Genomic DNA, 20,820 nt, shown 5'->3' with positions numbered 1-20,820 from the left:
CCAAGTGTTTAAGGGTAAGCAGGTTTCTCTGTTATTACCACTTGATAATGGCTTCTTTACACACAAATATATGTCTTTTTGCATGCCACATGTGTTTTTATAGTGTTTTTTTGTAGCACAAGTGTGAATTGCATTTTTTTTTCAGGTGTTGTTTTATCTATAGCGAAAGGAATGGAAATGCGCCTGAAAAAGCTCGTCGGCTTCATAGTGTTTTTTTTTTGTTGTTTTTTTTTGTTGTTTTTTTTAAGGGTGTTATTGTCTTAGCACAACTGTGAATTGTGTTTTTTTTTTTTGTTGGGATGGGAACAAATCTGAAAAATTACTCAATTGCTTCAAAAGGCTTCATAAAAAATGCCATAGGCAGAAAAAACAAACCTTAAAAAACCTAGCAAGAAATTGTATGTATGCCATGCATTTCAAAAATCCCATAAACTTTCACTTGGATCTGATGGTTTTCTGGCAAAAAATGGACCAAAAACTACTTTCTGTGAATCCAGTCTAAGGGTCTATTCACATGTCCGTAAGTGTTCTGCGGATCCGCAAATTATGGATCCACAAAACACGGACACTGGCAATGTGCATTCCCTTTCGTCCTAACCAGCAGCACAAGTGGGGTATTTGCCCCTGTGAAACTGGTCAGGACAGGCGGAATTTTTAATGAACAAAAATTTCTGCCTAAGTATCCTAATTAGTAATTAACTAATTAAGCCCCTACCCCATATAACCCGGCCTCAACTGGACAGGGTTGCTTTTTTATTGTCCTGTGGACTCCAGGACAGGCTAGACTCCTTACTGGAGTCTCCCATTGTTAGCCATAGAATTATCATATGGTTATTATAATCTTTAATTCTGCCTTTTTCTTTTTCCTAGGTATCCTGACCTGCCCTCTCCTACCTGTGGGAGCGTGCCTCCGGTGGATCACTTCGGAGCCCATCTGTGTTACAGTCATATCAGATGCAGGGGGGAGATGGCGGCGGTTTGGCTTCCTGCCTCCCTCCTCGTGTGCCACTGAAGTAGTCGCTTCGCTCCTCCGGCATCTCGCGAGTACCGGAAGTGCATCATTGTCGTCACTTCCGGTCCGTGGCTCTGACTTCCAGCGCTGTGTTCATCGCTTTCCATGTTCAAAATACACCTTAAGTTCGTGCCTCAGTTTTGCTGGGGCACCTAAAGGGGGGAATTAGGAAGGGTATGTTATATTTATTAAAATTGCACCTTTTAACCCGGGAATCCACCCCCTGGGTGGGGGAGTGACTGTAAGCTCCTCCCCCTTGTGCTATTTAAGGCACCTGTGTGAGGCAGGTCAATGTTGCTCTCAGTTTTCTGAGCTCAACTGACTTCTGCTGTTGGTTACTCCTGCGCTCAGGAAGTTTTCCTTGAAGTCACCTTGCTTTCTTCTAAGATGGCATCGCCACCTCAGGGCAAATCCATCCAAAAGCAGAAGCATCTCGCCTGCTCCAGCTGCAGCACCCCATTACCGGATTCATACGAATTCCACCGATGCCCAGGCTGCCGTCCCAGACCAGCGGACCCAGAACCAACGGTGGTGGATATGTTCTCATGGATGAAACAGTTCATGGATACGTCCATTGCCGAGATCAAGGGAGCAGTCTCTAACAAGAGGCCCAGACAGGCTTCTCCTGGTCCTGTTCCCATGTCTGAAGACGTCGTCTCCATTGAGGACAATTCTTCCTCTGAGGAAGAAAGTTCGGCCTTCCTCTTTCCGGCCAAAAAAACGCAAAGACTGTTACGCTCCATCAGGTCGAGGGACCATGATGTTGAGCAAGGGGAAGCTCCACAGTCCACCTCTAGGGGGCCAAGGGCCTTTAAAGTGGACGAGTCTTTAAAGAAATTAATGGCAACCGAGTGGAAACACCCGGAGAAGGGGCCAGTGTTAACAAAGAGATTTAAACTAATGTTCCCTCTTCAGGATGTGGATTCCTTAGTTTAGGTTCCACCTCCAAAGGTGGATATGGCCATATCGAAGCTCTCCAAGAGAACCCTAGTCCCCTCAGACGACGGCAGCAACCTAAAGGACCCCCTAGACAGACGAGCAGAGTGCACGCTTAGACGCAACTACTCGGCTGCCTCCGCCTCTGCCTCGGTTGGTATAGCGTCCTCTGAGGTATCGGAATTTATCCGTGCACGCACTCTCAGAATCCAATCAGACTTGGATTCTGGGGTTGCCCGGGACAACATCCTGGACCAATTCAAAACCCTCTTACTGGGGATCGATTTCCTAACAGATTCCTCCCAACAACAATTAAAATTAGCGGCCAAGTCTATGGCGCTTTCCTCAGCCAGTAGGCGCCCACTCTGGTTAAAACCATGGGCGGCGGGCAACACGTCCAAATTTAACCTTTGCTCCCTTCCCTATGAACCAGGTAGATTATTTGGTTCTGAGTTAGATTCTCTCATGGAGAACCTAGCGGACAAGAAGGGTAAATCCCTCCCCCAGCAGTCCTTTCGGGGTCGAGGAAGGGGTAGAGGAGGAGGAAGATTTCAGGGGGGAGACAGAACCCAGAGGCGTTCTGAAAATAGTAAGAGAGGTAGGGGTCGCGGTCGTGGAAACCGCAGGGCTGATCTATGACTCTCCACAGCCCGTCAATCCCCCTCCCCTCGATGTCCCAGAGGAAGGACCAGTTTTCAGTTCCCCAGTCGGTGGATGTTTGAATCTATTCAAAAAATTTTGGATGCAAAAAATTCCAGACCCTTGTGTGCTACAAGTGATAGCGTCAGGGTACACAATAGATTTAATTTCCCTTCCTCGGGACAAGTTCGTCCTAACAAGGACTTTAGCACCCGACAAACAGTTAATCCTGGAAGACTCGGTTCTCCAGTATATACAGAAAGGAGCATTAGAGGAGGTTCCTCCTCGCGAATGGCGGCAGGGGGTTTATTCTCCCATCTTTCTGGTACCAAAACCATCAGGAGACTGGCGGATGATCATCGATTTACGTTACTTAAATCGCTTCATCAGGAAGAAGCGTTTCCGGATGGAAACCATTCGCTCTGTATTAAACATCCTGAACCCAGGAGATATGATGGTAACCATAGACCTGAAGGATGCTTACCTCCATGTTCCCATCTGCCCGGCACACAGGAAATATCTCAGAGTTGCTGTGGCCTTGCAAGGGGTAGTGAAGCACTACCAGTTTGCTGTATTGCCCTTCGGCATATCCTCAGCTCCGCACACCTTCACAAAGGTAGTGGCTCCCGTGATCGCCCATTTAAGACTTCTTGGGCTAGAGGTCGTACCGTACCTGGACGATTGGCTTTTAAAACCCGCAAACGCAGACGTCCTGCAGAGTCAGCTTCAACAAGCTCTCCAGATTCTCCTAAGTCGCACTTAGTCCCGTCAACCACGAGAACGTTCTTGGGGTTTGTGATCGATTCACAACTGATGACCCTATACCTGTCCCCACAGAGGAGGGACAGAGTAATAAAGGCCGCACAGTCTCTTATACCACCCAGACGAGTTTCCATAAGGGTTCTTATGAGGATGTTAGGCCACATGTCAGCATCTGCAGAGGCAGTTCCTTGGGCCTTATGGCACTTACGCCCTCTTCAGGAGGAGGTCTTAGCAGCTTGGAGTCGCAAGCCCAAAGACCTAGACAGAATGCACTCCCTGTCGGTAGAAGTCCGTTCTTCGCTCAAGTGGTGGAAGAACCTAAAGGATGGGAGGTCTCTGATCCAACCTCGTTGGGTCACATTGACCACGGACGCTTCTCTGATTGTCCAGCGGTGGGGAACCCGGAAATCGACCTGATGGCTACCCGATTGAACGCCAAGGTGAGCAGGTTCTGTTCCCTTTACAGGGAGGACAACCCGGTAGCGATAGACGCTCTGTCCATAACGTGGAGGTTCAGGCTGGCATACATCTTGCCTCCAATTTCTATGATACCGAGGGTATTGATGAAGATCAAGCAAGACCAGACCTCGGTGATTGCCATCATGCCATTCTGGCCAAAGAGGTCTTGGTTCACCCAGCTCATGAAGATGAGTCAGGGCAATTATTGGAGACTTCCCCTAATACAGGACCTTGTGTATCAGGACACAGGTCCCTGTCTAGATCTGAGGAGGCTCAATCTGACAGCCTGGAGATTGACAGGTCCCTTCTAGAAGCTAGAGGGTTATCTGTGGAGGTCCTGAGAACAATTTCTCACTCCAGAGCGGAATCTACAAGCAGGAAGTATTCTAGAATCTACAGAATATTCCTGCAATGGTGTAATAACAGAGAGGTAGTTGCCTCAGACCCTCCTCTCTCCGCTATTCTACAATTCCTCCAGGATGGTCTAGACAAGGGTCTAAGCCCATCTACTCTCAGAGCTCACGTCTCTGCCTTATCGGCATGCCTTAGCAGACCGATTTCTCAGGACCACCTAATCAAGAGGTTCCTGAAGGGAGACGAAAGACTTAAACCCAGAATCCTGAGACCAATCCCACAGTGGGACTTAACGGTGGTTCTAAAAGGGTTATGTGTCCCCCCTTTTGAGCCTTTGAATGAGGTGGACTTGAGGTTCCTATCCCTAAAGATCACATTCTTACTAGCTATCACATCAGCTAAGAGAGTTGGGGAACTTCAGGCTCTGGGGGCTTCTGAGCCCTATTTAAAAATCCTTCAGGACAAGGTCCTGTTAAGGTTTTTACCAACCTTTTTACCAAAGGTTCCTACTTTTTCTAATATCAATCAGACGATATGTCTGCCCACTTTTTCACCGGCTGCAACTTCTCCCGAGGAGGAAAGGCTCCGTACATTGGACATCTCAAGAGGTCTTAGAATATATTTGGACAGAACAAGCGAATTTAGAAGATCGGAAAACCTCCTTCTGACCTATGCAGGGAAAAACAGGGGTCTGAAGGCCTCAAAACCCACTCTGAGCAGGTGGATTAAAGAAGCAATCCGTCTGGCCTTTCTGTCCCAAGATTTGACTCCTCCTTCTTTTGTCTCCGCCCATTCTACCAGGGCTGTATCCACCTCTTATGCAGAGAAGAAACTGATCCCCTTAGATCAGATTTGTGCAGCCGCTTCTTGGAGTTCTCTGAACACCTACATCTCGCATTATCGTCTAGAGACTAGACAGGCGGAGGGAATGGCCTTTGGACAATCCGTTTTAAGTGCCGCCCTCTCCTGAGAGGGGAGTAGGGAGCCCTCCCAATTTGGGTGAGGTTCTTGCTACTTCCCCACTTGTGCTGCTGGTTAGGACGAAAGGGAAGCGTCAATTTTGACGTAAATTTGTTTTCCCTTAGTCCTAACAGCAGCACACAAATTTCCCTCCCCTTGTATGATTTATTGTCATTTACTTGTTATAAAGCAACCCCGTCCAGTTGGGGCCGGGTTATATGGGGTAGGGGCTTAATTAGTTAATTACTAATTAGGATACTTAGGCAGAAATTTTTGTTCATTAAAAATTCCGCCTGTCCTGACCAGTTTCACAGGGGCAAATACCCCACTTGTGCTGCTGTTAGGACTAAGGGTAAACAAATTTACGTCAAAATTGACGCTTCTGCAATTTTCGGACCGCACATCGCCATCACTATGATAGAAAATGCCTAATCTTGTCCGCAATTGCGGACAAGAATAGGACATGTTCTATTTTTTTGCGGAAACTGAAGCACGGATGCGGAAGTGCGGATCCGCAAATGCGGATTCGGACAGCACATTAACCTACATTAATGGCTCTGCACCCGTTCCGCGGACCCATTGTGCAGATGTGTGAATGGACCCTAAATGTGCACAATTTATACCAGTTTAACCACCCTCTGATAAAAATAACTCGGGGGGAAATGAGGTGGTGACAATTTAACCTAGTCAATGTCTTGACCAGGAACATAATCATTGTGAGCAGTAATACAATATATCATATATTATAAACTTACAATGGTCCTTTTTTGGCAATACAAGACATACTGTTGTCGAAAAATGGTAAAACAGAGCTGAAAATTATACATAATATTTCAAGGACAACCCATGGACAGCATCCACATGCTATGCATTGATCGACTGCTAATATCAACATGAGGCCTTTGGTGTATGTTTTGATTAAAATATTTAGGCCCACTCAATGGTGGCCTCTTTCAAGTGGGTACCTACACTTATTTGGCTTAGGGCCACATGGCGACTACGGCAACCGCAACACAGCTGCTGCAGGCAGTGAGACCCATTCCCTCCTGCTGTCAGTCTAAGCCCATTTTTGGCACTTGGCCACATCAACCCACAGACACAGCACCACAGCAACAACAGTGATGTACCATGTGAACATATCACAAATGCTTACCTTTCCATTTGGTTTCAGAAGCTACAGTGGGGCAAAAAAGTATTTAGTCAGCCACCAATTGTGCAAGTTCTCCCACTTAAAAAGATGAGAGAGGCTGTAATTTTCATCATAGTTACACCTCAACTATGAGAGACATAATGAGAAAAAAACATCCAGAAAATCACATTGTCTGATTTTTAAATAATTTATTTGCAAATCATGGTGGAAAATAAGTATTTGGTCAATAACAAAAGTTTATCTCAATACATTGTTATATACCCTTTGTTGGCAATGACAGAGGTCAAACGTTTTCTGTAAGTCTTCACAAGGTTTTCACACACTGTTGCTGATATTTTGGCCCATTTCTCCATGCAGATCTCCTCTAGAGTAATGATGTTTTGGCGCTGTCGCTGGGCAACACGGACTTTCAACTCCCTCCAAAGGTTTTCTATGGGATTGAGATCTGGAGACTGGCTAGGCCACTGCAGGACCTTGAAATGCTTCTTACGAAGCCACTCCTTCGTTGCCGGGGTGGTGCTGAAAGACCCAGCCACGTTTCATCTTCAATGCCTTTGCTGATGGAAGGAGGTTTTCACTCAAAATCTCACGATACATGGCCCCATTCACTCTTTCCTTTACACGGATCAGTCGTCCTGGTCCTTTTGCAGAAAAACAGCCCCAAAGCATGATGTTTCCACCCCCATGTTTAACAGTAGGTATGGTGTTCTTTGGATGCAACTCAGCATTCTTTCTCCTCCAAACACGACGAGTTGAGTTTTTACCAAAAAGTTCTACTTTGGTTTCATCTGACCATATGACATTCTTCCAATCCTCTTCTGGATCATCCAAATTCTCTCTAGCAAACTTCAGACGGGCCTGGACATGTACTGGCTTAAGCAGGGGGACATGTCTGGCACTGCAGGATTTGAGTCCCTGGCAGCGTAGCGTGTTACTGATGGTAGCCTTTGTTACTTTGGTCCCAGCTCTCTGCAGGTCATTCACTAGGTCCCCCCGTGTGGTCCTGGGATTTTTGCTCACCATTCTTGTGATCATTTTGACCCCACGGGGTGAGATCTTGTGTGGAGCCCCCGATCGAGAGAGATTATCAGTGGTCTTGTATGTCTTCCATTTTCTAATAATTGCTCCCACAGTTGATTTCTTCACACCAAGCTGCTTGCCTATTGCAGATTCAGTCTTTCCAGCCTGGTGCAGGTCCTTCAACAGCTCTTTGGTCTTGGACATAGTGGAGTTTGGAGTGTGACTGTTTGAGGTTGTGGACAGGTGTCTTTTATATTGATAACAAGTTCAAACAGGTGCCATTAATACAGGTAACGAGTGGAGGACAGAGAAGCATCTTAAAGAAGAAGTTCTGTGGTCTGTGAGAGCCAGAAATCTTGCTTGTTTGTAGGTGACCAAATACTTATTTTACCGAGGAATTTACCAATTAATTCATTAGAAATTCTACAATGTGATTTCCTGTATTCTTTCCCCCCATTCTGTCTCTCATAGTTGAAGTGTACCTATGATGAAAATTGCAGGCCTCTCTCATCTTTTTATGTGGGAGAACTTGCACAATTGGTAGCTGACCAAATACTTTTTTGCCCCACTGTATACTGAGACCAAATAAGTGTTAACCCTTGTGCACTCTACTGATATGCCTGTGGGTTGGTGTGGCCCAGTGCCAAGAGGGCTTAGCCTGGCAGCAGGGATGCTGTCTTGCATGGGCTGTCTTGACACCTGCAGGTGCTGTGCTGTGGCAGTAATGGTCAACGTGTGGTAGTTCAGCAAATAAGTGCACAAACCCACTCAAAAAATGTCATTGTGAAATGGTGACTATGTTTGCACACTAAATAGCTCAACCAAAATGTAGTCAAATAAGTAGTTCTGAATTAAATAAAAAAGATTAACAAAACATCCCAACTCATGTGAATCAGAGAAGCCTCATTTCTGTAGCTGGCTATACACATGAGATAATGATTAGCTGTATTGCGGTCAATTGTTTGTCCACTGGATTGTTCAGATAAATGATTCCACTATCAGCATGTCAGCATACCTCCCAACTTTTTTGATGGTCAAAGAGGGTCACTTATACGGCATACATATTAGGACATCCTCAGACATCATCCACACTCCCTCCCCCATCAGGAAAAACTCCATCCTCCATCAGCCCAAACTCCCTCCTACCTCAGACGTCAGCCAAATCTCCCTCCTCCCTCATCCCAAACTCCCTCCTCCTTCAGGCAAAACTCCATCAGTCCTCCTCCCTCAGACCAAACTCCTACCTCCGTCAGGTCAAACTCCCTCCTCCGTCAGCCCGAACTCCCTCCTACTTCAAATGTCAGCCAAAACTCCCTCCTCCCTCATCCAAAATTCCCTCGTTCCTCAGACGTCAGTTAAAAATACCTCCTCCATCAGCCCTCAGCCCAAATTCCATCAGCCTTCAGGGGTCACCTCTCAGCCATCAGGGGTCAGACAACAGTTGTCATCCCTCAGCCTAAACTCCATCAGCCGTCAGGGGTCAGACATAAGGTGTCAGCCCTCAGCCTAAACTCCATCAGCCGTCAGTGGTCAGACATCACATGTCAGCCCTCAGCCTAAACTTCATCAGCTGTCAGGGGTCAAACCTCAGGTGTCAGCCCTCAGCCTAAACTCTATCAGCTGTCAGCCGTCAGCCATCAGGTGTCAGCCCTCAGCCTAAACTCCATCAGCCATAGTAATAGAATTTAAAATATGTTTACAGCAAGCGCTGGCACCACAGACCATTGTCTTCACACATTATATATATATTATGAACACTAATACCAGGCACCAGTACTGGATACAGGTTTCCTTGGTGTATAATGGAGGCAGGCCGTGTCAGCCGCTGACATACACAGGCTTCTCTCTAGCATGCGTTACATCAGCAGCCTCTAGAGACTGATTCGCCTACAAGTGAATGAGATTCCTTTCTTATCAGTAGATAGTTCCATAGTTCAGGGGTTAGAGTGCTGTTCTTGTAAACCAGGGGTCGCGAGTTCAAATCTCCCTGCTACCTTCACTTTTTTTTTTTTTTGGGGTCTGTTAATATTTGTACAATTACTTATTGCATTTAGTAAGCAAAGAACATTTTAGCGCAATTTATCATATAAAATATGCTTTCCGTTATCATACAAATATGACAACTTTTTTTCTCTGTTAATATTTGTACTATTGAACATAAACGTCCAGCTAAATTGATCAATAGATTATAATAGGATCATCGAATATGAAGAGTTCCAGCAAAATTGACCCTCTTAAAACGTAACTTTTACTTAGTTCCAATTATAAAATAATGCCACATATGTGGTTCACCAGTGAATATTTGTGAAACAAAAAATATACAGTGATAAATACTTATACAGAGTCACCAACCACTGATATAGCCATAGAGGTTGGTGTACACAGGGCAGCATGGGGAGTGTTGGAGCGTCTGTCCTTTCCCTACATTCACCCTCTATAAAGCCTTAGCCCAGGGACGTCCCCTGATGGTGGAGACTCCCTGTCCTCGAACCTGGACTGACTGCCCTACGTATACCCTCCTCTCAATAACCAGTACTCCGGCAACCTGTATATAAGACGGATATAGCTAGTGTCAGAGGTTAATTATCACCTATCTTGACAATAGCCCATGTAGATAGAAAAACATATGGTGCGATGGTGTGGATCCCACCTCTGGCACCGTAAAAAAAAACTTGGAAACGTCAAGATAATCATACGTTCCCAGGCTTTTTAAAGTGTAATCCCCAACGCGTTTCCCCTCTTTACAGGTTCATCAGGGGGTGAATAAACAGTCATGGGTCAACCGTCTTAATGAAAAATAATAATAATCATGATACATTTATATTGTAATAATCATGATATATTGTAATACATTTATATTGTAAATTGATACAAGTGGAGGATACGGAACCAGATAGCGCAGATAATGGTAGGTGTAAGGGTTCAATGGGACCAGTCAGATATATCCCACTTAGCCTCAGACACGGTCATCATTATCAGGAGCCCATTCAGATAAAGACCAATACACTGTCCCAAAATTTCCTTGCGCTCTGGTATCGTACCGTTCCTCCTGATAGTGAACTATGAGGAGGAACGGTACGATACCAGAGACATCATCCACCCATCATAAATCTACCCCCATCATCTCATTTATCATTCATCTCTCTATCTATCCTGAATTATGTGTAAGCAGACCTGTCATATTTATATGATAACGGAAAGCATATTTCATATGATAAATTGTGCTAAAATGTTCTTTGCTTACTAAATGGAATAAGTAATAGTACAAATATGGTACCACCTGGCATATGCACATCGCTCTGGTGTTCTGTCTGGGCGGCATTGTAGTGACGCTCCTATACCTGGCTATCTATGGGCCGGCTGACGTGCGCCATGTGATCGGACCCGGGGCGGGGAGGTGTGGCTGCGTGATGTCAAATGCGGCTCCCTCCCTTCTCCTGGTCTAGTCATGTGACGCGGGGGGCGTGCCTCGCCTGGCTCTATACGCTGGGTGGCACGTGTCTATGATGTCATGCCCTGCAACACTGGGCGTATGCGCTAATTAGTTGCCGGCTGTGGACCACACCATTTAAGGACAAACTCAGTTTGTTACTTTACCTCCTGACGAAGCCTCTCCAGGTGAAATGTACGTCGAGGTGCAGCCTTTGGTCACACGCTCTGGGTCCAGCATACCATGGATAATATATGTCTTGTTGTTATGCTCAGTTAGCTGCTATATTCTTTTACTGTTTGCACTTGGCACACTTGCCTCTGCCTGTATTCACAGCTTATTGGCTATTTGCATATTTTATGCGGCCATCCCAGGTTCGTTGAGTGAACCTACAGTTCTCACATATTTTATGCTGGTTTATACCCAGGGCTGTGACCTCTTTTTTCCTGCCAGCTGGGTCTTTGGGAGGGAGGTTGTATATGACCTCCTTACATGAGGCCTCCCCCCCTCCTGTACCCTGGTGCCTTATGTCTTATATATTGTGTGTTATTTGATCATGTCTCAATAAATTACATATATTTTATATGTGTGTCTCCCACTTTTCTTTGGGGTTATTGGTTTTGTTCTTGTGTTGGCTCAGTATATTATACTAGACCCTAGTGTTATCTACACACTATATGTGAGTTTTTTTCTTATAGGTTGGTCTAATAGTACAAATATTAACAGACAAAAAAAAATAAAAAATTGCAAAGGTGCCAGCAAGATTTTAACTTATGACGCCTGGTTTACAAGACCAGCACTCTTACCCCTGAACTATAGAGCCAACTGCTGTTAGGAAAGGAATCCCATTCACTTGTAGGTGAACCAGTCTCTAGAGGCTGCTGATGTAACATGTGCTAGAGAGAAGCCCGTGTATGTCAGCGGCTGAACACGGCGCGCCTCCATTATACACCAAGGAAACTTGTATCCAGTACTGGTGCCTGGTATAAGTGTCCATAATATATATATATATATATATATATATATATATAATGTGTGAAGACAATGGTCTGTGTCAGGGGCGAACATAGAAATCATTGGGCCCCATAGCAAGAATCTGATTTGGGCCCCCTAACTCCGCCCACTACCCACCCCTGGCCCATCCTACCACCTGTCCTGGCTCCTCCCCTGTCACACCCACATATTGAATTCCTACTGACCCATAAAATAAAAGGCACAGGTCAGTTTCTCCGCAAAGGGAACGCCATAGGAACAAAACCTGTAAAATTGTGGAGAAATTGCGTTGTTTTTTTTTCAATTCCACCCCATTTGGAATTTTTTGCCTGCTTTTCACTACATTGTATGCCATATTAAATGGTGGCATTAGAAAGTACATCTTGTCCTGCAAAAAATAAGCCCATATATGGATATGTGACTGGAAAAATAAAAAAGTCATGGCTCTAGGGAAGAAAAATGAAAAAAAAAAAATGAAAAAAACTCTGGTATCCTAACTGTTCAAGGGGTTATCTAACACCTATTATTCCCCCCCCAAAATGCCTGGCCACTGCTAACAGGTAATACATATGCTCGGGGGGGGGAGAGCAGCCAACAGCAGAACGTAAAGGAAATGAGCCTTCCTAGCGTTACCCGTGATGCTAAGGAGGTTTGTTCCCATTGTGGACTGCTATTGACTGCCCCCATGTCTCCGGATGTTTTCATTCATGTGACGGGCGGGTGCAGTGACGGCCGTGTGGGAATCAGTGATGCGGGTGCCGGGAGCGGGTTAAGTATTACCTGTATGAGGTGCCTTGGCATTTTGGGGGGCATTATAAGGTTTGGATAACCTCTTTAACTCCTTGCTGCTGATGCTGAGTTTACCATGAGAAAAAAATAGCCATTTATCATCAATACTGACTGATATTGCTACCATAGCATGCAAGAAATAAAACCGTGAACATCATACATTATACACAAAAGAATATGATCTATTACACGTTACACACCAATAATGTTGTTAAACCTTGCACACACCAGTAACTCCACCATATAGTGCTTCTCCCATACACTATGCACAAATAATAACATAATATGCTATACAGATAAATAATCCTGTTAAGGTTCCATTCAGACATCCATAGTGTTTTGCGGTCTGCAAATTGCGGACCACTAAACACTGATGCCGCACATCGCCGGCACTTAATAGATCATTCCTATTCTTGTCCGCAGCTGCGGACAAGAATAGGACATGCTCTATTTTTTTGCCGAGCCGCGGGCCGGAAGTTCGGGGCAGTGGTCTGGAAATGCGGATGCGGACAGCACACTGTGTGCTGTCCGCATATTTTCCGGCCCCATTGAAAATGAATGGTTCTGCACCCATTCCACATAATTGCGGAACGGATCCGGACCCATTAAATGAACGTCTAAATGGACCCTTATACAATGTGCACAGATAAAGCCACCATATCCTGTACACAGTGGGACAGGGCTGCTATTAGCAATGTTTTGTCCCATAATTGCCACAGAGTCAGTGCCACTAGGCACTGTAAGTGTCCATTTACACGTCCGTAGTGTATTGCGAATCCGCAATACACCCGGCCGGCACCCCCATAGAAATGCCTATTCTTGTCCGCAATTACGGACAAGAATAGGACATGCGGACCGGAAGATCGGGGCCACACTCCGGAAATGCGGATGCGGAGAGCACACGGTGTGCTCTCCGCATCCATTCCTGCCCCATTGAGAATGAATGGGTCCGCACCCGTTCCGGATATTGCGGAATGGATGCGGACCCATTCCACGGACGTATGAATGGAGCCTTAGAGGAGGCAGATGTCAGGGACACTGCAGTGGGTGGAAGATTAGAAGCTGCTAGAGGCTCGATGAGGGGAGTGAACATAAAAGACAAAAGGAGATGGAGAAGATCTATTATTAGAGGGAGGTTAGCAGCAGATGGCATGGGCTATTTTATATGAAAGGGGAAAGAAGCAGGTGGCATGGACTCTGATAGATCAGGGGGCAGAAGTTGACAAGGGCTTTGTGCTAAGGGATTGGGCACATCAAGTCCAATAGGTGATAGGGGCTCAGTTACTGATGGATGGACAGACACAGATTGGAGAAGGCCAGAGGGTTCCATGGGCTTTGTGAGTGGGTGGTGGTGACAAGGTATAAAAAAGGTGACAGGGGCTCTTTTATGAGAAGGGGGCACAGAAATTGGTACAGGTTCTTTGGATCACAGAAGGTGGCAAGGAGTCTCTGGGGACTTCAGAGAACATAGAAGATGATAGTGGCTGGAGGCCACAGATGGTTGCAGCTATTCTGTGGGGAGAGTAGTAGAGGGGCATACAATAGAGGTTCTGTGGAGGCCAGGAGGGAGATAATAGGTAACAGCAGGATAGAGAGGGAGGTGGCAGACAGCTAGATTCTTTCCTGCTGCAGTATTTGTCCACGGCTGTCGATGGGGGGGGGGGGGGGCGTGGCTTCAGGGCAGGGTGTGGCTTAATGGAGGTGGGCATGGCCTGTGAAGTTCTGTCTGTTTGAGCCTGACACGGAGGGTCCGGACATCAGCAGCGTGTGCTCTATTGTGTACAGAATGGGGAAGATGGGGGAGGTTCGGAGGTGGGCCCTGACTGAGCATAGGGGAAGCAGGCAGGGCACGGACAGGTCTGAATGGAGGACAAGTGGGTGTGCCTCAATGCCCGATAAACTGTCTGCAGATGTAGGGGGCGGGGCATTCCATGCGCTCCGGGCCCCCCATGCCACGGGCCCCATAGCAGCTGCGTGGTCTGCCTATATGGTAGGTACGCCACTGGTCTGTGGTGCCAGCGCTTGCTGTAAACATATTTTACATTCTATTACTACGCCTGATGGAGTTTAGACTGAGGGCTGACACCTGATGTCTGACCCCTGACGCCTGATGGAGTTTAGACTGAGGGCTGACACCTGATGTCTGACCCCTGACGGCTGATGGAGATTAGGCTGAGGGCTGACACCTGATGTCTGACCCCTGACGGCTGATGGAGTTTAGGCTGAGGGCTGACACCTGATGTCTGACCCCTGACGGCTGATGGAGTTTAGGCTGAGGGCTGACACCTGATGTCTGACCCCTGACGGCTGATGGAGTTTAGACTGAGGACTGACACCTGATGTCTGACCCCTGATGGAGATTAGGCTGAGGGCTGACACCTGATGTCTGACCCCTGACGGCTGATGGAGATTAGGCTGAGGGCTGACACCTGATGTCTGACCCCTGACGGCTTATGGAGTTTAGGCTGAGGGCTGACACCTGATGTCTGACCCCTGACGGCTGATGGAGTTTAGGCTGAGGGCTGACACCTGATGTCTGACCCCTGACGGCTGATGGAGTTTAGGCTGAGGGCTGACACCTGATGTCTGACCCCTGACGGCTGATGGAGTTTAGGCTGAGTGCGGACCCCCGATGTCTTACCCCTGACGCCTGATGGAGTTTAGGCTGAGGGCTGACACCTGATGTCTGACCCCTGACGGCTGATGGAGATAAGGCTGAGGGCTGACACCTGATGTCTGACCCCTGACGGCTGATGGAGATTAGGCTGAGGGCTGACACCTGATGTCTGACCCCTGACAGCTTATGGAGTTTAGGCTGAGGGCTGACACCTGATGTCTGACCCCTGACGGCTGATGGAGTTTAGGCTGAGGGCTGACACCTGATGTCTGACCCCTGACGGCTGATGGAGTTTAGGCTGAGGGCTGACCCCCGATGTCTTACCCCTGACGCCTGATGGAGTTTAGGCTGAGGGCTGACACCTGATGTCTGACCCCTGACGGCTGATGGAGATAAGGCTGAGGGCTGACACCTGATGTCTGACCCCTGACGGCTGATGGAGTTTAGGCTGAGGGCTGACACCTGATGTTTGACCCCTGACGGCTGATGGAGTTTAGACTGAGGGCTGACACCTGATGTCTGACCCCTGACGGCTGATGGAGATTAGGCTGAGGGCTGACACCTGATGTCTGACCCCTGACGGCTGATGGAGATTAGGCTGAGGGATGACACCTGATGTCTGACCCCTGACGGCTTATGGAGTTTAGGCTGAGGGCTGACACCTGATGTCTGACCCCTGACGGCTGATGGAGATTAGGCTGAGGGCTGACACCTGATGTCTGACCCCTGACGGCTGATGGAGTTTAGGCTGAGGACTGACACCTGATGTCTGACCCCTGACGGCTGATGGAGTTTAGGCTGAGGGCTGACACCTGATGTCTGACCCCTGACGGCTAATGGAGTTTAGGCTGAGGGCTGACCCCCGATGTCTTACCCCTGACGGCTGATGGAGTTTAGGCTGAGGGCTGACACCTGATGTCTGACCCCTGACGGCTGATGGAGTTTAGGCTGAGGGCTGACACCTGATGTCGGACCCCTGACGGCTGATGGAGATTAGGCTGAGGGCTGACACCTGATGTCTGACCCCTGACGGCTGATGGAGTTTAGGCAGAGGGCTGACACCTGATGTCTGACCCCTGACAGCTGACGGCTGATGGAGTTTAGGCTGAGGGCTGACACCTGATGTCTGACCCCTGACGGCTGATGGAGTTTAGGTTGAAGGATGACAACTGATATCTGACCCCTGACGGCTGAGAGCTCACGGCTGATGGAGTTTGGGCTGAGGGCTGATGGAGGAGGTATTTTTTGACTGACGTCTGAGGGACGAGGGAGTTTTGGATTAGGGAGGAGGGAGTTTTGGATGACGTCTGAGGTAGGAGGGAGTTTGGTCTGAGGGAGGAGGACTGATGGAGTTTTGCCTGACCGAGGAGGGAGTTTTGAATGACGGAGGAGGGAGTTTTGGCTGACGTCTGAGGTAGGAGGGAGTTTGGGCTGACGGAGGACAGAGTTTTGCCTGACGGAGGAGGGAGTTGTGGATGATTTCTGAGAATGTCCTAATATGTATGCCGTACACTTATGGTTCATTGTGTGAAAGATCTATTTTTCCTGCAAATCTATTGTCACAAGGGTGTCAAGAGCCACGTCTGACTCCGTTATACCCGGGGTCAGGAAGGCGCAGAGGGTGGCTGCGCACTCTATGGCTAAAGATTGCGCTGTTTTTTAATGGTAGCTTTCTGTGTTTGCCTTGCAATCCTTTTTGTCTCACTCAGGGATCCATAGCTTCTTCTCCTCAGCTGTTTCTTGTCTGTCACTCCCAACCTCCTTATATTCTCCCTCCCACTTCTCTGGTTGCCAGATATAGAGCTTCCTGACTGGACTTCTATACTGACCCACTGGAGCTGTGTAGCTGTGATTCCTGGTTGTTGTTCCAGAACGTTACCCTCTGGATCCCTGTTGGGCTTTTGTCGTCCGCTGTTGTCGCCCACCTGGGATTATATGTTTTGTCTGTATTGTCTGTCCTCTCCTTGGTGTTTTCCTTTAGTGTTAGAGGTGAGGACTAGTGTCCACACCGCCCTATTCACTACTTAGGGCTCATCTCAGGGAAAGCCAGGGTTTAGGCACGTGATCGGCGTACGGGTGAGGAACCCGTCTAGGGACGTCAGGGCAGTCAGGTGCCAGTCTCAAGGTGAGTTAGGGGTCACCACCTTTCCCTCTCCCTTGGACAGGGCCTTCCCTTTTCCCTTCCTTTGCGTCACGTATGTGATCAGCACGCCGGTCATGATATCTATACATTTCAATAGTTTTCTCTTACTAAATGGCGCAAAAATAATTTGAATATAGAAATTTCTAATCTCCCAAATGCATCAAATAATGAAATAATATACAAAACGGGCTCAAATATACAGAGAAACACTTTCTGGGTCAATATTGTGAATGTAATAATGCAAATCTATGCCTCAGATCAAAAAGAGGGACATATAAGGAGCAAAGAGGGACTGTACATTAGGGAGGTCTGTGTCAGACTAAACTGTCAGGTCAGGTTTAAAAAAAAATTCACTCCCTGGTCCTAGAGTACAATGGAAAATGATTGACCACATTTTGCTGATCATGCCATACAGAATGTGTGACTGGAAACTGCTTTTTAAAATTTGGCAAGTTTTCTAGAAGTATTGTGGTTGATAATACGTGTTTGCTCATCTATTATTTAGCATCAGAAATGATCACCTTCAGCTCATAAATAAACAGTTTTATGAAACACGCAGCAGTATATTTCACAAGAGTATAATCTTCAGAGGAACACACTCAAGCAGTCTATTGGCATGCTCATGAAGGACAAGGGTATACATGTCTTCTACAGACAATGCTCTCATGCTGCCTCTCATATAAATGTATGGGGTGCCAAATGATTAAGGCACAGAAAACTCTTTTTTTACTTTCCTCTGTGCATTAATTGCTACCCGTGAAGCTGCAGCAAAAAATGTTAGCCACAAAATGTCACATTAGCATTTAGTGACCTTTTGTTATTAAATATATTCCATGCTCCTGCTATCCGGGGCAACTAAGAGAGCAGGTCAAGCAGAGAGCAGGAAAGGCTAGTAAGGAAAAGAAAAAGCCATTAAACTTCTCAAAACAGAAAGCTACAGATGACATGAGTAGCTGGAGTCAAGTTGGAAAGAGGTCAATGAGAATGTAAGTGGAAATAGTCAAAAATAATAAAAACAAGCAAATTACTGAAAAGTTAATTTGCTACTGAAGACCTGATAAAAAATTGAATGCTTAGGACTGGGTTCACAACATTGCTATCAATATTCGTTGTTCTGCTCCGTTATAGAAGCAGAACAACAAAAATATTGCAAGTGCCAGATGTTGACTGAACCAAACAATGTCAAACGGACTCCATTAATGGGTTCCATTTTAAAGTCCACTCTGTTAGCAAAAACAAACATTGCATGCAGGTCTTTTTTGCCCACTGGATTTGATGGAAACTGAATCTACCACATAGGCCTTGAATGGAACCTTGTTGCAAATGTGAACTTAGAAGATATCATGTTCCATCTGTTTGGAAATGTATAAGCTGTGGACAATCTCCAAATGTAGTTTAAATGACCTTCCCACATAGTGTAAAACATAGGAAATATTATTAAACAAACTTTAATTCTTAAATCGGCCCTTTCATGGGATTATGTGTTACGGCTTAGGTAGGTTTAGCGTAGGACCCGCCTGACCTGAGACCACCTTGACGTTCGGTAGGCGGGCTTAGATGTGTTTTGATCAAAATATATTGACTAAGTGTCTCAGACATTATCATATCAGAGTGAGGACTTAGTCCATATATAGTGCTTGCATCTGCTTTAATAAGTGCATTATTATCTTATTTCTGTGGTTTTCTTCAATAATATGGCCAGGGACATCCGCAAATTTGTATCATATCGTGCAGGATGTTTTTATCTTAGTTTTTTCTGTGATTTTTTTTGTTTATGTAGTGTTTGCTTGAGGGAGTGGCACCTTCAAGTGTGAATGCGCACCTAGTATCTTGGGAGTAGCATTCCTCTGCACTTTTGCCCCCCTCCCCTATCCAATGAGCGCCTTAATTAGGTGGTACATATGGCTGTGCTTGCTCCTCCTCCCATTGGTTGCTTGATGCACATGGAGGTTACTAGGAGCAGCACACCATATGTGCGGCGTCTGCGCTCCTGAACATAGAAGCCCAACGGCTTAGGTAGGTTTAGCGTAGGACCCGCCTGACCTGAGACCACCTTGACGTTCGGTAGGCGGGCTTAGATGTGTTTTGATCAAAATATATTGACTAAGTGTCTCAGACATTATCATATCAGAGTGAGGACTTAGTCCATATATAGTGCTTGCATCTGCTTTAATAAGTGCATTATTATCTTATTTCTGTGGTTTTCTTCAATAATATGGCCAGGGACATCCGCAAATTTGTATCATATCGTGCAGGATGTTTTTATCTTAGTTTTTTCTGTGATTTTTTTTTGTTTATGTAGTGTTTGCTTGAGGGAGTGGCACCTTCAAGTGTGAATGCGCACCTAGTATCTTGGGAGTAGCATTCCTCTGCACTTTTGCCCCCCTCCCCTATCCAATGAGCGCCTTAATTAGGTGGTACATATGGCTGTGCTTGCTCCTCCTCCCATTGGTTGCTTGATGCACATGGAGGTTACTAGGAGCAGCACACCATATGTGCGGCGTCTGCGCTCCTGAACATAGAAGCCCAACGGCTTAGGTAGGTTTAGCGTAGGACCCGCCTGACCTGAGACCACCTTGACGTTCGGTAGGCGGGCTTAGATGTGTTTTGATCAAAATATATTGACTAAGTGTCTCAGACATTATCATATCAGAGTGAGGACTTAGTCCATATATAGTGCTTGCATCTGCTTTAATAAGTGCATTATTATCTTATTTCTGTGGTTTTCTTCAATAATATGGCCAGGGACATCCGCAAATTTGTATCATATCGTGCAGGATGTTTTTATCTTAGTTTTTTCTGTGATTTTTTTTGTTTATGTAGTGTTTGCTTGAGGGAGTGGCACCTTCAAGTGTGAATGCGCACCTAGTATCTTGGGAGTAGCATTCCTCTGCACTTTTGCCCCCCTCCCCTATCCAATGAGCGCCTTAATTAGGTGGTACATATGGCTGTGCTTGCTCCTCCTCCCATTGGTTGCTTGATGCACATGGAGGTTACTAGGAGCAGCACACCATATGTGCGGCGTCTGCGCTCCTGAACATAGAAGCCCAACGGCTTAGGTAGGTTTAGCGTAGGACCCGCCTGACCTGAGACCACCTTGACGTTCGGTAGGCGGGCTTAGATGTGTTTTGATCAAAATATATTGACTAAGTGTCTCAGACATTATCATATCAGAGTGAGGACTTAGTCCATATATAGTGCTTGCATCTGCTTTAATAAGTGCATTATTATCTTATTTCTGTGGTTTTCTTCAATAATATGGCCAGGGACATCCGCAAATTTGTATCATATCGTGCAGGATGTTTTTATCTTAGTTTTTTCTGTGATTTTTTTGTTTATGTAGTGTTTGCTTGAGGGAGTGGCACCTTCAAGTGTGAATGCGCACCTAGTATCTTGGGAGTAGCATTCCTCTGCACTTTTGCCCCCCTCCCCTATCCAATGAGCGCCTTAATTAGGTGGTACATATGGCTGTGCTTGCTCCTCCTCCCATTGGTTGCTTGATGCACATGGAGGTTACTAGGAGCAGCACACCATATGTGCGGCGTCTGCGCTCCTG

The sequence above is a fragment of the Bufo gargarizans genome, chromosome 6 (assembly GCF_014858855.1).
Source record: "Bufo gargarizans isolate SCDJY-AF-19 chromosome 6, ASM1485885v1, whole genome shotgun sequence".
NCBI classification, from domain to species: domain Eukaryota; kingdom Metazoa; phylum Chordata; class Amphibia; order Anura; family Bufonidae; genus Bufo; species Bufo gargarizans.
The sequence above is the reverse complement of the archived record's forward strand: the minus strand, read 5'-3'. Positions refer to the sequence as shown.